At 37.1% G+C, this 12633-nt stretch overlaps 1 protein-coding gene across 3 annotated transcripts in view; it reads left to right on the top strand.

The window, feature by feature from the left end:
* LOC150100777 (zinc finger MYM-type protein 4-like) overlaps window positions 1-12633 on the top strand; it is a 521809-nt gene that overhangs the window by 165672 nt on the left and 343504 nt on the right. The gene's annotated exons all lie outside the window — the stretch shown is intronic.

The following is a 12633-nucleotide window of genomic DNA, read 5'->3' as shown; positions in this document are numbered from 1 at the left end:
TGGATTGATACAGTACAAAGTGCCTTAGGCGATAGAAATATAAGATCTGATAATGTTGGAGTCTTGACATGTAACAAACTTATTTGGAGGTAAATTGTAGATAGGAAGTTAGTAATGATGTAAATTTTTCATATAGTACTATCATATCCTGTACACCTCTTGAGGATACATGGCAGAAATTTGATGATGATGATGATTATATATTATTGTATATAAATTGAATATTTTCAATTTTGTAGCCTGAGATTTTGTTTATCATGAAGACTGATAATAAGATTTTGTAGAAAAAAAAATTGTATTTCTTTCTATGCACAAAATGCCCCATTGAGTTTGGAGTCCAAGGGACCAGAAATTTTGTCAGATTTGAATTCAAATTATGTTCCCAATTCCATACAGTTTGAATTTGCTTACTTATGCCAGTGCACATATCATAAGGCGGCAAATTTCCTTATCCCACACAATGTGCTGAAATGGATTTGCTTGTTTCCATAGTCATTCACTGTACTAGGAATATATACAAATAGACACTGTTTATTTTGCATAGTTATTTAATTAATTCATTTTGATTTTAACAAAAATTTCTTTAGTTGTAAGTTTTCTTTAATTCCTTGGTCTTTTTTTTTTTGTGTGTGTGTGTGTGTGTGTGTGTGTGTGTGTGTGTGTGTGTGTGTGTGTGTGTGTGTGTGTGTGTGTGTGTGTTATAAGTACACACATATGAGTAACAGATGACATTCTACTCCTATATATATCCATTGTAGTGCAATTCTGCAGGATTCTCTAACTAAATCGAATGATGGCTGTAACAAATTTGGCATGAAAATCAGCAACAACAACAAAAAAAAAAAAAAAAAAACACTTTGAAATAGGCAGGAATATGGAAAACTTGAATTGCATTTCCAGTGGATAACCTCTATAAAATAAGGAAAATATTCAGTTATCTATTTTAATGAAGATGGCAAATTAAATTTGGATATAGATAACAGAATAAGCAAAGCTGTTAGTAGGGAACCACTTGAATAAATTTATTTTTTAATAAGAGAAATTAGCCAAAACGCTACACTAGCAGTATATAAGACATTGTTCAAAACATCATCATCAAATTAATGCCATGTACCCTCGAGGGATGTACAGGATATGATAGTACTACATGAAAAATTTACATCATTACTAATTTCCTATCCACAATTTTCCTCCAAATCAGTGTGTTACTTGTCAAGACAACATTATCAGATCTTATATTTCTATCGTCTAAGGCACTTTGTACCGTATCAATCCACCTATATCTTTGTCTCCCTCTGGGTCGTTTTCCTGCCAGCCTTGCAGAGAACACTTGTTTTGTTAATCTTTCCTCGATCATTCTGTTTAAGTGACCATACCACCTGAGATTAGCTCTGCTAACGCATACCTGAATGCCGACAATGTCCAGTTCTTTCCTAATATCCTTGTTTTTAATATGATATTGCCATTGATGCCATCTATTCATGCCTCTGATATTTCTCAGGACTCTTCATATCTGTGGTCTCTAGTCTTTGGTGAAGTGTTTTACTTCTGACCCAGCTCTCAGATCCAAAAGACTGGTTTGAACACTGTCTTGAATACAGCTAATTTAGTGTTCCGACTAATTTCTCTCTTATTCCATATATATTTATTCAATTGACTTCCTACCATACCAGCTTTGTTGATTCTGTTGGCTATTTCCATATTTAATTTACCATCTTCACTAAAAATCGTGCCTAAGTAGCTGAAATGTTTTACTTGTTCCACAGGTTATCCATTCACAACACAGTTGATATTTTCAACGATTCTGCCTATATTTATTGTCATTGTCTTTTTATTGCTGACCTTCATACCATATCTATCACATCAGTTATTCAATTTAGTCAAGGGAATCTTACAGACTTGTAGCTGATTTATTTAGAAGTATAACATCGTCCGCATAAAGTATAGAGCTTATATTAACATCTCCAATTTTGATATCATGTTTAATGCCACTTTCCTTCATAATGTTCAAATTTTCATTTTTCAGAAAATGAAAATGTATTTTTTTTCAATGATTCATGGAAATTTCATGTTCAATGAAATGATTCATTTCAGAATTGGAAACATTCGACATGTAATATGGGCTATGAAGGCCAAGAAAGTTAGTGATTCCATTGGAATCACTAGGGCAGAAAGGGTTAACATTAAACCATCTCACTGTACTTCCTTCAGTTCTAATTGGTGACTTACAACTCAAATAAAAACTAAGTATTGCTCTTGCTATAATGCCCCATTAACCATATAAATGTGGCATATTGAATAGCTTCTCTCTTGGCACCTTGTAATATGCCTTTTCCAGATCGACAAAACTTAAATCGAGATCTTTGTTATATTGGTACGATTTCTCAACTATTTGTCTTAAAGTGAAGATCTGATCCTGACAGCCTCTATTTGGCCTGAATCCAGCTTGTTCTTCACCCAGCGTTTCTTTCACAATTCTTCTCGGTCGTTTCTCAAGTATACTTGCATAAATCATACCAGTAACACTCAGTAGGAAAATACCTCCTGTAATTCTCACATTTAGTTATATTTCCCTTTTTATATATGGGTACTATGAGAGCTCTACTTCAATTATTGGGAATTCGTCCCTCTGTCCAGGCCTTCTGATCTATGGAGCGCAGCCACCGTAAGACTTATACTACCATACTTCAGCATTTCTGGTTGAATATCATCTACTCCTGCTGCCTTTCCACATTTCAAGCCTTTGATGACTTTTTCTACTTCAAGTATGGATATGTATTCCTGACTACATGCCTGGTCAGTGTTTTTTACCAATGTGCTGTCATCACTGCTTGTTTCATTTAGCAGTTTTTCAAAGTAATTACTCCATACTTCAAGGATATCTTTTTCTCCCATTTTCATGTCGCCTTTATCATCTCTAAGTCCTTTTACAGTACTCTTTCCTCCATTTCAAAGCTTCTTCAACAATCTGCAGAATATTTTGCCACCTTCTTGATATTTATTTTCTATGTTCTTGCCAAAGTCCTCCCATGACTTTTGTTCGGGTACTATGAGAGTTCTTCTCCAATCATTGGGAATTCATCCCTCTGTCCAGTTCTTCTGAACATTTGTCTCTGTATTCTCTAAGAGCACAAGCTGACTTATTTGCCAGGAACTTTTGATATGCTTTCTTCTTTTCCTTCACTGCCTCTTTAACTTCCTGTGTCCACCATGGAGTTCTGATTTTTCTATCCTTGCAGACAACCTCACCACATGCCTCTCTGGCTGAATCAATCAGTGTTTTCTTCAACGTTTGGTTCTTGTTCTCAAACTCTTTCATTTTTTCTTCAATAATCTTTGTGTATTTTAGTCTACAGTTCACCTGAGAGCTGCTGAACTTTTATTCGCTTTAAAACTTTCTTACATGTTATTCTTTTCAATATGAAATTCAATTTTATCCTGCTCAAAACTATATAGTGATCGCTTCCAATTTCAAATCCTCTGTACACTCTGGTGCCCTGCACCAGGGAGAAAACATCACTATCAACAATAACATAGTCAATGAGACTTTTCTTATTCCTTGCCTCTTCTCTCCATGTGAATTTATGCACATATTTATGTTGGAACATGGTGTTAGTAATAACCACTCCATGTCCTGAGCAGAAATCCAACAGGTATTTGCCATTATTATTAGCTTTGCTTTCTTGGTATCTTTAATTTATAGGTGGAAAAACTTGGAACAACTAAGTGAAGATCTGATTCTGACATTTCCTACTCTGCTGTTTAGATCCCCAACAAGGACCAACTTTTCGTTTTTCATTGTGTCAGTTGCTTTTTCTAGAGCCTCAAAAAATTCCTCCACTTGTACCTTAGTAGAACCTTCTGTTTGACCATAGGCACAAATAAGTCTCATCTTCCAGTTTTCCATTCTCATATTTGCCCACATCACTCTACTTGAGACTGCCTGCCAGCCATTCAAGAAGAGTAGCCTCATATTTAGTGTTGAATAATGTGGCTACTCCTTCTTTTCTTTCATTTTCATTTCCTGAATATAACATTTTGTATGTATTGCTCAGAAATATCTAGCAGTTTTTGTCCTTTTTGTTTCAGTCACCCCTATTATGTCGATCTGTTACTTATCTAATTCCTCAGCTAGCTCCATTTCTTTGCCTTTAGGCTTCTTATGTTGATAGTACCGATGTTTAACTCTGGTGATGTTGAGTTGGATGGTGTTTTCAGTTTTGTTCCAGTAGCTGACTTATCGCTGTTCTCCCTGGTTCCATGGCGAAAACAACGTGGACCTTGTTTAACTGGGTGACGCTCCAGCCGTCAAGAAATTTTGTCATGTTGTACCATGATTTTGTATTTTGGTTTAAGCCAATAAGAATACAATTTTTTTGGCTAAATCTCAAATTATCATACCATCCTCGTTTGTTTAGTATCCAGGTAGATACCCGACAGGGTGCACCATGAGAAGGTCAGGATTGGACATCAGGTCAGTAGCCCTGGTCGGTTCTCCACATTCCTTTAAAGGCTATGTGGAGGTCTCCTCTCAGTTATGCAGCTTTGACCCTTAATCAAACCAGCTTTAAGTTATGGATCTGAGAGTTGGGTTAGAAATAAAACACTTGATCAGAAATTAGAGTTCACAGATGAGTTCTGAGATAACTGAGGGGCTGAGCAGTTGGCATCAGCAGAAGAATCATATTAAAAATGAAGATATTAGGAAGGAAATTGACATTGTTAGCATTTAAGAATATGTGATTATAATAAATTTAGTTTAATCCTTTTTCGAAGTGTTAGCAAACAAAGTTTGCCCATATAATATCTTCAGGACTGAGGCAACTCGTGGTAAAGGTGGACTAAGCTCTCATCAGTCCTTGTCTCAGCATCTCCCATAATGCAAAGCACATTTCCTTGTGGACATGTATAATGCTATGCATTAAGAAAAGGACCACTACCTAGACCGGTTTCGACCTTTATTGAGGTCTCGTCAATGGGAACCAGAACTAGAAGTGGGATACTAAGGCAATGGAGAAGTCATATTTACCTATACGAATTGCGAAAAGGTCTATCACCTTATTATTAAATTTCTCTGGATTTAGAGAAAGATGTTGGAAGTTTTTTTCCACTTGGTTAGATTATAATAAATTTAGTTTAATCCTTTATCCAAGTGTAAGCAAACAAAGTTTCTGCCTGAAGTATCTTCAGGACTGAGGCAACTCGTGGTAAAGGTGGCAAGTCCCTTAACGCATAGCATTATACCTGTCCGCAATGACATTTATTTATTTATTCGTATGGTGTTTCCTTCCTTTTTCTCCCCTGTCCCAATAGGAACAGGGGAGAAAAAGTATTTATGGCTGTAGATCTGTATGTGTTCGTGGTGCCGGTTTACCTGCTTGCGGGATGAAAAACGCCAGATAAACTGGCGGAAAAAAACCCTACTACCTGCGCTCAAGACCGGCTAACTTGGCTATGCGCGAGCAAGACCCTCAAATTCCTCACGTCTTCGACGGGAATCGAACCTGGGACACTCCTTCCCCAGTCATATGGTTGCAAAGCGCACAGCCACTAGGCTAACCGCATGGATCACAAGGAAATGTACTTTGCATTATGGGAGATAGTGAGACAAGGAGTGATGAGAGCTTGGTTCACCTTTACCATGAGTTGCCTCAGTCCTGAAGATACTTCAGGAGCAAACTTTGTTTGCTTACACTTGGTTAAAGGATTAAACTAAATTTATTATAGTCTTACCAGGTGGGGAAAAACTTCCAACAATATGTGAGTGTGGTAAATCTAAGGTGGTATGGTCACTTGAACAGAATAGGAGAAGAAATGTTAGCAAAACACGTGTTTGATACTTAATGGCAGGAAAAAAGACCAGAGGAAGACCAAATTCTAGGTGGATTGATTCAGTCTGGAGTGCCTTAAAAGACCAAAATATTAGATATGACAGTATGATTGCTGACAAGTAAAAGACTAATTTGGAGGAAAATTGTTGATAGGAAATTTGTAATGTAAACTTAATCATGCAATACTTTCATAGTTGTCTGTACATCTCTTGAGGGTATATATCAGGAAATTGATTATATATATATATATCTCACACATGACAGGATGCAAAACCTATAGCACAGTAGTGTCATGTGTTTGCTAGTAATCAAGAAGGAAAACCATGGGTAAGACTATGGATGATGCTTGCATGTTTATGAATTGTGGGGAAAGTAAGGAATGGTTTCAGCCAGTTTAGCAGAATAGCACTTTGAAAATCCTTTAGAAAAGGGTTAGGATCTTAATCCTGATTTCTGCTTTCTTAAACCCAGATTAACATCACATTATCTTTTTGTCGGCAAGGGTGACTAGTGGGGTGCTCCAGGGCTCTGTACTAGGACCACTACCCTTTAATTTGTATATTAATGATATAGCAGAATATTTGAAGGGGGGACATCCAGCTATTTTGCTGATGATGCAAAACTAGAGAGGAAACAGTTGAAAAGGTGATGTATTGGTCAACATAAGTCAGGACGCTAGCCAATCTGCTAGTATTAGAAACCATTCCACTCCAACTGGCTGGAATAATGTTAATATATGTATATAGTAGACAACACAAATAATAGGACTCTAGCGTTGATGTATAATTTTTTATTCTTAATTTGTACTTTTTTTTTTTTTTTTTCCACCAGAGGTCAGGCCAACAGTTGTGGTAGCGGGTGGTCAGTGTCTTTAACGAACCAGTTTGATTGTAGTATAGCTTGTTTCTTGTGTATATTTGTACGCTCCAGAAGAAGGTAGAAACGTCGAATTGTAGATTTTAGTTATATTAAACTAAAGTTTTTATTCAAACACGGTAGTTGTCTCCATAATTTTCAAAAATGCATTTGGATCACCGTGCAAGCCTAAAAGAAAAGTGATGTATTGGGTTGTTGCAAATGAAATTACCGTTGAATGACTGTCAGGTTTGTACTGGTTGCTGAAGAAAGCAAGTGCTGAGGTATATGCAAATTTTTTATGTCATGTGACAGTGTCACATGTGGGAGATGCTATTGTAGTATTTGTTTCGTTCAACGAGCATTAAACATTGAATACTGCCGAAATCAAGTCAATCATGGAACCCAGTCAATTAAGGTTGCTATACCTTTAAGAGTTCAAATTGGGAAATTCTGCAGTGGCTGCAGTAAAAAACATCAATAAAGCATTCGGTGGAGGAACAACTAATGAGAGATCCCCTCGCCGTTGGTTTGCAAAATTTCGCTCAGGAGATTTGAGGCTACAAAATGAACTCTGTGGCCATCGTCCATCCTCCATTGATTCTAATGAATTAAAGATTTAATCGAATCAGATCCACGACAAACTGTACGAGAGATCGCCCAGACACTAAATGTACACTTCTCAACTGTTTCATGGCACTTAGCAATAATAAGAAAAGTAAGGAAGCTCGACAAGTGGGTGCCTCACGAACTCACTGATGAAAACAAAGCACGGCATTTGGAAGTGTGTTCTTTTCTCTTAAGAAGTAAAGAAGAAAGGTTCCTGCAACGAATTGTGACTGTGGATGAGAAGTGGATGTTCTATGACAATCGTACACGTTTGTCGCAGTGGTTGGGAGTGAAAGACACTCCAGAAAGGACTCCAAAGGCACCTCTGCATCCAATGAAGATGTTGTTTACTGTATGGTGGTCTTCTGCTGGTGTTATTCACTACTCATTCCTTCCACAAGGTGAAACGATAAATGCAGTTCGGTATTGTACAGATATGCAGCAAATGCATGACAAATTGTGTGCCTTAAGCAACCAGCACTTGTGAATAGACATGGAGTCCTATTGCTTCGGGATAATGCCCAACCACATACTGCTGTGTCAATCATACAGCAAATCAACAATTTGGGTTACGAAATTGTGCCTCATCCTCCATACCATTCTGACATTTCCCCAACAGATTACCATTTTTTCTGGCACTTGAGCCATTTTTTGTCCAAGAAATGCTTTGCCAACGACGCATCAATTTATCGGGCAGTGGAGGACTTCATCACTTCCAGAGACACTGATTTTTACAAATGTGGTATAAATGACCTTGCCACACGTTGGCAACAATGCATTAATGCTGCTGGAGATTACTTTGATTAAACAGGTATTCTTCTTCTTTTTATTCTCTTCTTTTTCAATCGGCCATTTCATTTGCAACAACACAATAGATATCTTAGAGGGTGATTTAAATAAATTGGCAGTGTGGGCAAGGACAATGGTTGTCAATTCAGTGTTTCTTAAATGTAAGGTAATGCGCTTTGGGATAAAAAGATTACATACTTCATATCAGACTGATGGTACTAATTTAGAGTAAATTGATGAGGCTAGATATCTGGGAGTGATGGTGGATAGAGATTTGAAATTCAGAGGACATATTGCAAGATATGCATGCATATTATGATACAGAGAAGTAAAATAATTTCTTTCTTTCTTATGTGAAAGAAATGAATTTGTCACACTCCATCAGAATGTGACAAATGGTGAGAAACATGTTGCATTGTTCGTGCATAGCTGAGTCATCAGCCCTCAATAAAAAAGAATTTGTAAAGTAGGGATAGTCAATCAGCACATACCATTTCACATTTCTCATATAACAATCTTTCCAAGTAATTATTCCAGATATTCAGAATGAATGTGTTTATCTTTAGTTTTAATATCACTTATCATCTCTGATTCCTTTGGAAGGTACTTACATCAGCAGTCCCACCACCATCCATGTTAACAGTATGGCATTCTTAAAACAGAGCCATGGCTATTGTTTTAATGACAGCTCTTGTCAAAGAACATAGTTATCTTCAAAACACTTTTTAAGTTATTGGTGATGACCACTATAAATTATACAAAATACCGCACCACTTTCCTACATCTGATACACAAAATCGCAACAAAACTAGTTTTATCTCTTATATCTAGAAGGAGGGCAAAATAATTCCTTTGCATAAAGGAGGATCAAGTTTGTGGTAGCAAATTATAGACCATTTAATATCTCAGGAGCAGTGGTAGAAGTACTGGAAAAGTTGGTCAAAACGTGAATTTAGGACTAGGTGGATAAGAATATGATACTCTATTGTGAGGCAGCATGGCTTTGTTGTGAAGGGTTGGTCATGCCATAGCAATCTAACTTTTCATAATAGAGTGACAGCTGTGTTGGAATGGCCACATGGTGATACTTCTGAATTTTGCAAATACCATCTGGTATACTGTCAAATTTTGCATTTGACAGAATAAAAAGGGAGATATGATAGAAACATTTAAGTTATTTAAAGGATTTTATACATTTGATGCAGGGGAAATGTTTCAGCACTCAGCTAGTGGGGAAGAACAAGAAGTCATCTTTGGAAGTTGGGTAAGAGTGTGGTTAGGGAGAGCATGAGTACTAGATTTTTCACTTGGAGAGTGGTGAATGAATGGAGTGGGTTACTCAAGTCATTTGTGAGTGCTTTGTCTGTTAATGGTTTCGAGGAAAGGTTTGATAGGCATGGTGTTGATAGTTTGGTCTCCCACGAAGTCTTAGGGCTCTATGGAGGTGCCATGCAATAACAATAATCTTGGGGTACATCTGAAAAGATAGCCAAAGTTCTTTGTAAATATAATTCCCATGCTATTTTCAAATCACAAATCCAGCCAACAACCTTTTCTAAAGGATCAGCCTTATTCTCTTTCACATCCTGGAGTGTATGTGCTTCCTTGTGTAAAGTTTCTTCCACAAGTTAGTGTACGTTGGACATACCAGTAGATTGTTAACATCCTACTTGAAGAACTAGTTACAACTGTAACAGTAGTTAGAACTATAACAACTAGTTACAAACCACATAAGAAATTGGCATCTCTTATCTGCTCCACCAAAGATCAGCCACTCCCCATAGACCCACCTGGAGTATACCAGGTCTCTTGTAGTTGCAAACTGTCCTACTACAGCCAAACAGGTAGGACAGCCAATATCAGAATATCCGAACACAAGGACTACATCTAGTTCCACCAGATGGACTTGCTGATCGTGTATTGGACACCCACCACAGAACATGTGGGAAGAAGAAGGCCACGTTATTAAACCACTGCAAGTATAAGTACAAAAGATTATTCATTGAATCAGCCTTAGTTCTGAAAAACTTCCCAAACCTCAACAAATTTGGGTGCATGAGACTGTCCCAAATTTGGGAAGCATACATTCTAATATTGTCAGCCCAGTGGCCAAGACAACCCAATTTAGTCTACTAGGGATCACCTTTTAGGACTCTAGGACCACGTCAGTTGCCTTTCTTCAGCCTCATTTGCTGAATGTGAGTGCCTGCATGCACATACCATTGTTTTGTGATTCCTGAAGATTTCATTGTAACATTACTGAAATATAAGTAGTTATTAATTAAAGTTTTTATAATTAATAATTTAATTTACGTTGTCATTTTCTGAAAAATTAGAAGTAAGTTGAAAATTAATTACCCAGCAGTAGTCATCATGGCAGAAAGTACTGGCAAATACATTACACAAGATTAAGCCTGAAATTGAGCATTGGCAGTCAAGTCAAATAGAGACAGAAGATAGGAAGTTGATCTTGCTGGACTCCACATAGGTCGCAGTCACTTTACAAATTCTTTTTTATTGAGGGCTGATGACTCACCTATGCACAAACAGTGCAACATGCTTCTCACTATTTGTCACATTGTGATGGAGTGCTAGCTCTTCACATAAGAAAGAAATGAATTATTTTACTTCTCCTCATCAATTTTCTCTAAATTAGTACCATCAGTGTGATATGAAGTGTGTAATCTTTTCATCCAAAAGAGCATTACCTTACATTTAACAACACTGAATTGACAACCGTTATCCTTGCCCACGCTTCCATTTTATTTAAATCATCCTGTAAGATATCTACATCACCTTGATCAACTGTTTCCCTCTCTAGTTTTGCATCATTGGCAAACAGCTGGATGTCCCCCCCCCCCTTCAAATATTCTGCTATATCATTAATATACAATTCATTAATATACTTTCTTATACCTTCCTACAAATTAAAGTTGTAGTCCTAGTACAGAGCCCTAGAGCACCCCATTAGTCACCCTCATTTGTCTTGATTCCGCCCCACCATACACTACCTCATGGTGTCTGTAACCCCCCCCCCCCCTGGTCATCCTTTCCATCAACCTCATATCCATTCCCATTTGTCCCCACTTGTGTAATTGAATTGTTTTCCGTGCAGTATTCTGTCAAATGCCTTTGCAAAGTCCAGTAGTGTCATGGTATAGCCATATACAATTCTGCTGTCACCTTATTTTAAAATGTGAATAAATTACTGAAGCAGGACCTACATTTTACAAAGCCCTACTGCCCAGTATAAAGTATCATATTTCTATTCACCCATTCCTGAATTTTGATTTTAACAACTTTTCCAATATTCTTACTACTACTCCAGAGATACTGATGGGTCTGTAATTTGCTACTTCTGTCTTCAAGAAACCTTTATGTAATAGTAACCTCTTTCCATTCCCTTGGAACCTTGCCAGAGCTGAGACTTAGATTAAACAACTTCGTCAGAGGCACTGCCAATTCACTTGCATATTCTCATAGCACACAAGCAGACATACCATCCAGGCCCACTGCTGTATTCACATCGATATTTTACAGTATGCTGAGCACCTCCAGTTCATCTACCTCAATGCCCTCATCAGTCTGTCTTGGTCACCTCAGTAACTGCAAAGTATTTTTTCTGCTTCTGTCACTTTCCTACCATCAGTACTGAGTAAAGTTATCTTTCCATAATAATCATTCATCATCATCAAATTCGTGATATGATAGTACTACATGAAAAGCATCATTACTAACTTCCTATCTACAATTTTCCTCCAAATCAATCTTTTACCTGTCAAGACTCCAACATTATCAGATCTTATATTTCTATCTTCTGAAGCACTAGTCTTCCTCTGGGTCTTTTTCCTGCCAACCTGGTAGAGAACACTTGTTTTGCTAATCTTTCCTCTCCCATTATGTGAGAGGAAAGATTAGCATTTAAGTGACTATACCACCTGAGATTAGCTCTGTTAACACATTCCTGGATGATAACAATGTCAAGTTATTTCCTAATTATATCCTCATTTTTAATATGATATTGCCACTGATGTCATCTGTTCACGCCTGTAATCTTTCTCAGGATTCTCATATCAGTGGTCTCTAGTCTTTGGTCAAGTGTTTTATTTCTAACCCAGCTCTCAGATCCATAAGTTAAAATAGGTTTGAACACCGTTTTTTATATAGCTAATTTAGTGTTTTGACTAATTTCTCTCTTATTCAATATAAATATATTCAGTTGACTTCCTACTATATTTCCATATTTAATTTACCATCTTCAATAAAAATCGTGCCTAAGTAGCTGAAAGTTTTACTTGTTCTATAGGTTTTCCGTTCACAATGCAGTTGATATTTTCAGTGCATCTGCTTATTTTCATTGTCTTTGTCTTGCTATCGCTGACCTTCGTACCATATCTATCCCATTCATTTGATCTCATTTTCCTTTTTCTCCTCTTTTACCTTGCGGTGTCAAGGGTTTATTAATCATCAGACCTCAAACTGTTCACAGGATAAGGTGGTCAGCCCTATTCCCCGGTGTATGCTATGTCTGTAGTGTTGAGTTCCCAAG

This window comes from Typopeltis vanoorti, chromosome 12 (assembly GCF_054136105.1).
Source record: "Typopeltis vanoorti isolate ZY-2024b chromosome 12, IOZ_Tvanoo_1.0, whole genome shotgun sequence".
NCBI classification, from domain to species: Eukaryota; Metazoa; Arthropoda; class Arachnida; order Uropygi; family Thelyphonidae; genus Typopeltis; species Typopeltis vanoorti.
This window is presented reverse-complemented; position numbering and strand designations above follow the sequence as displayed.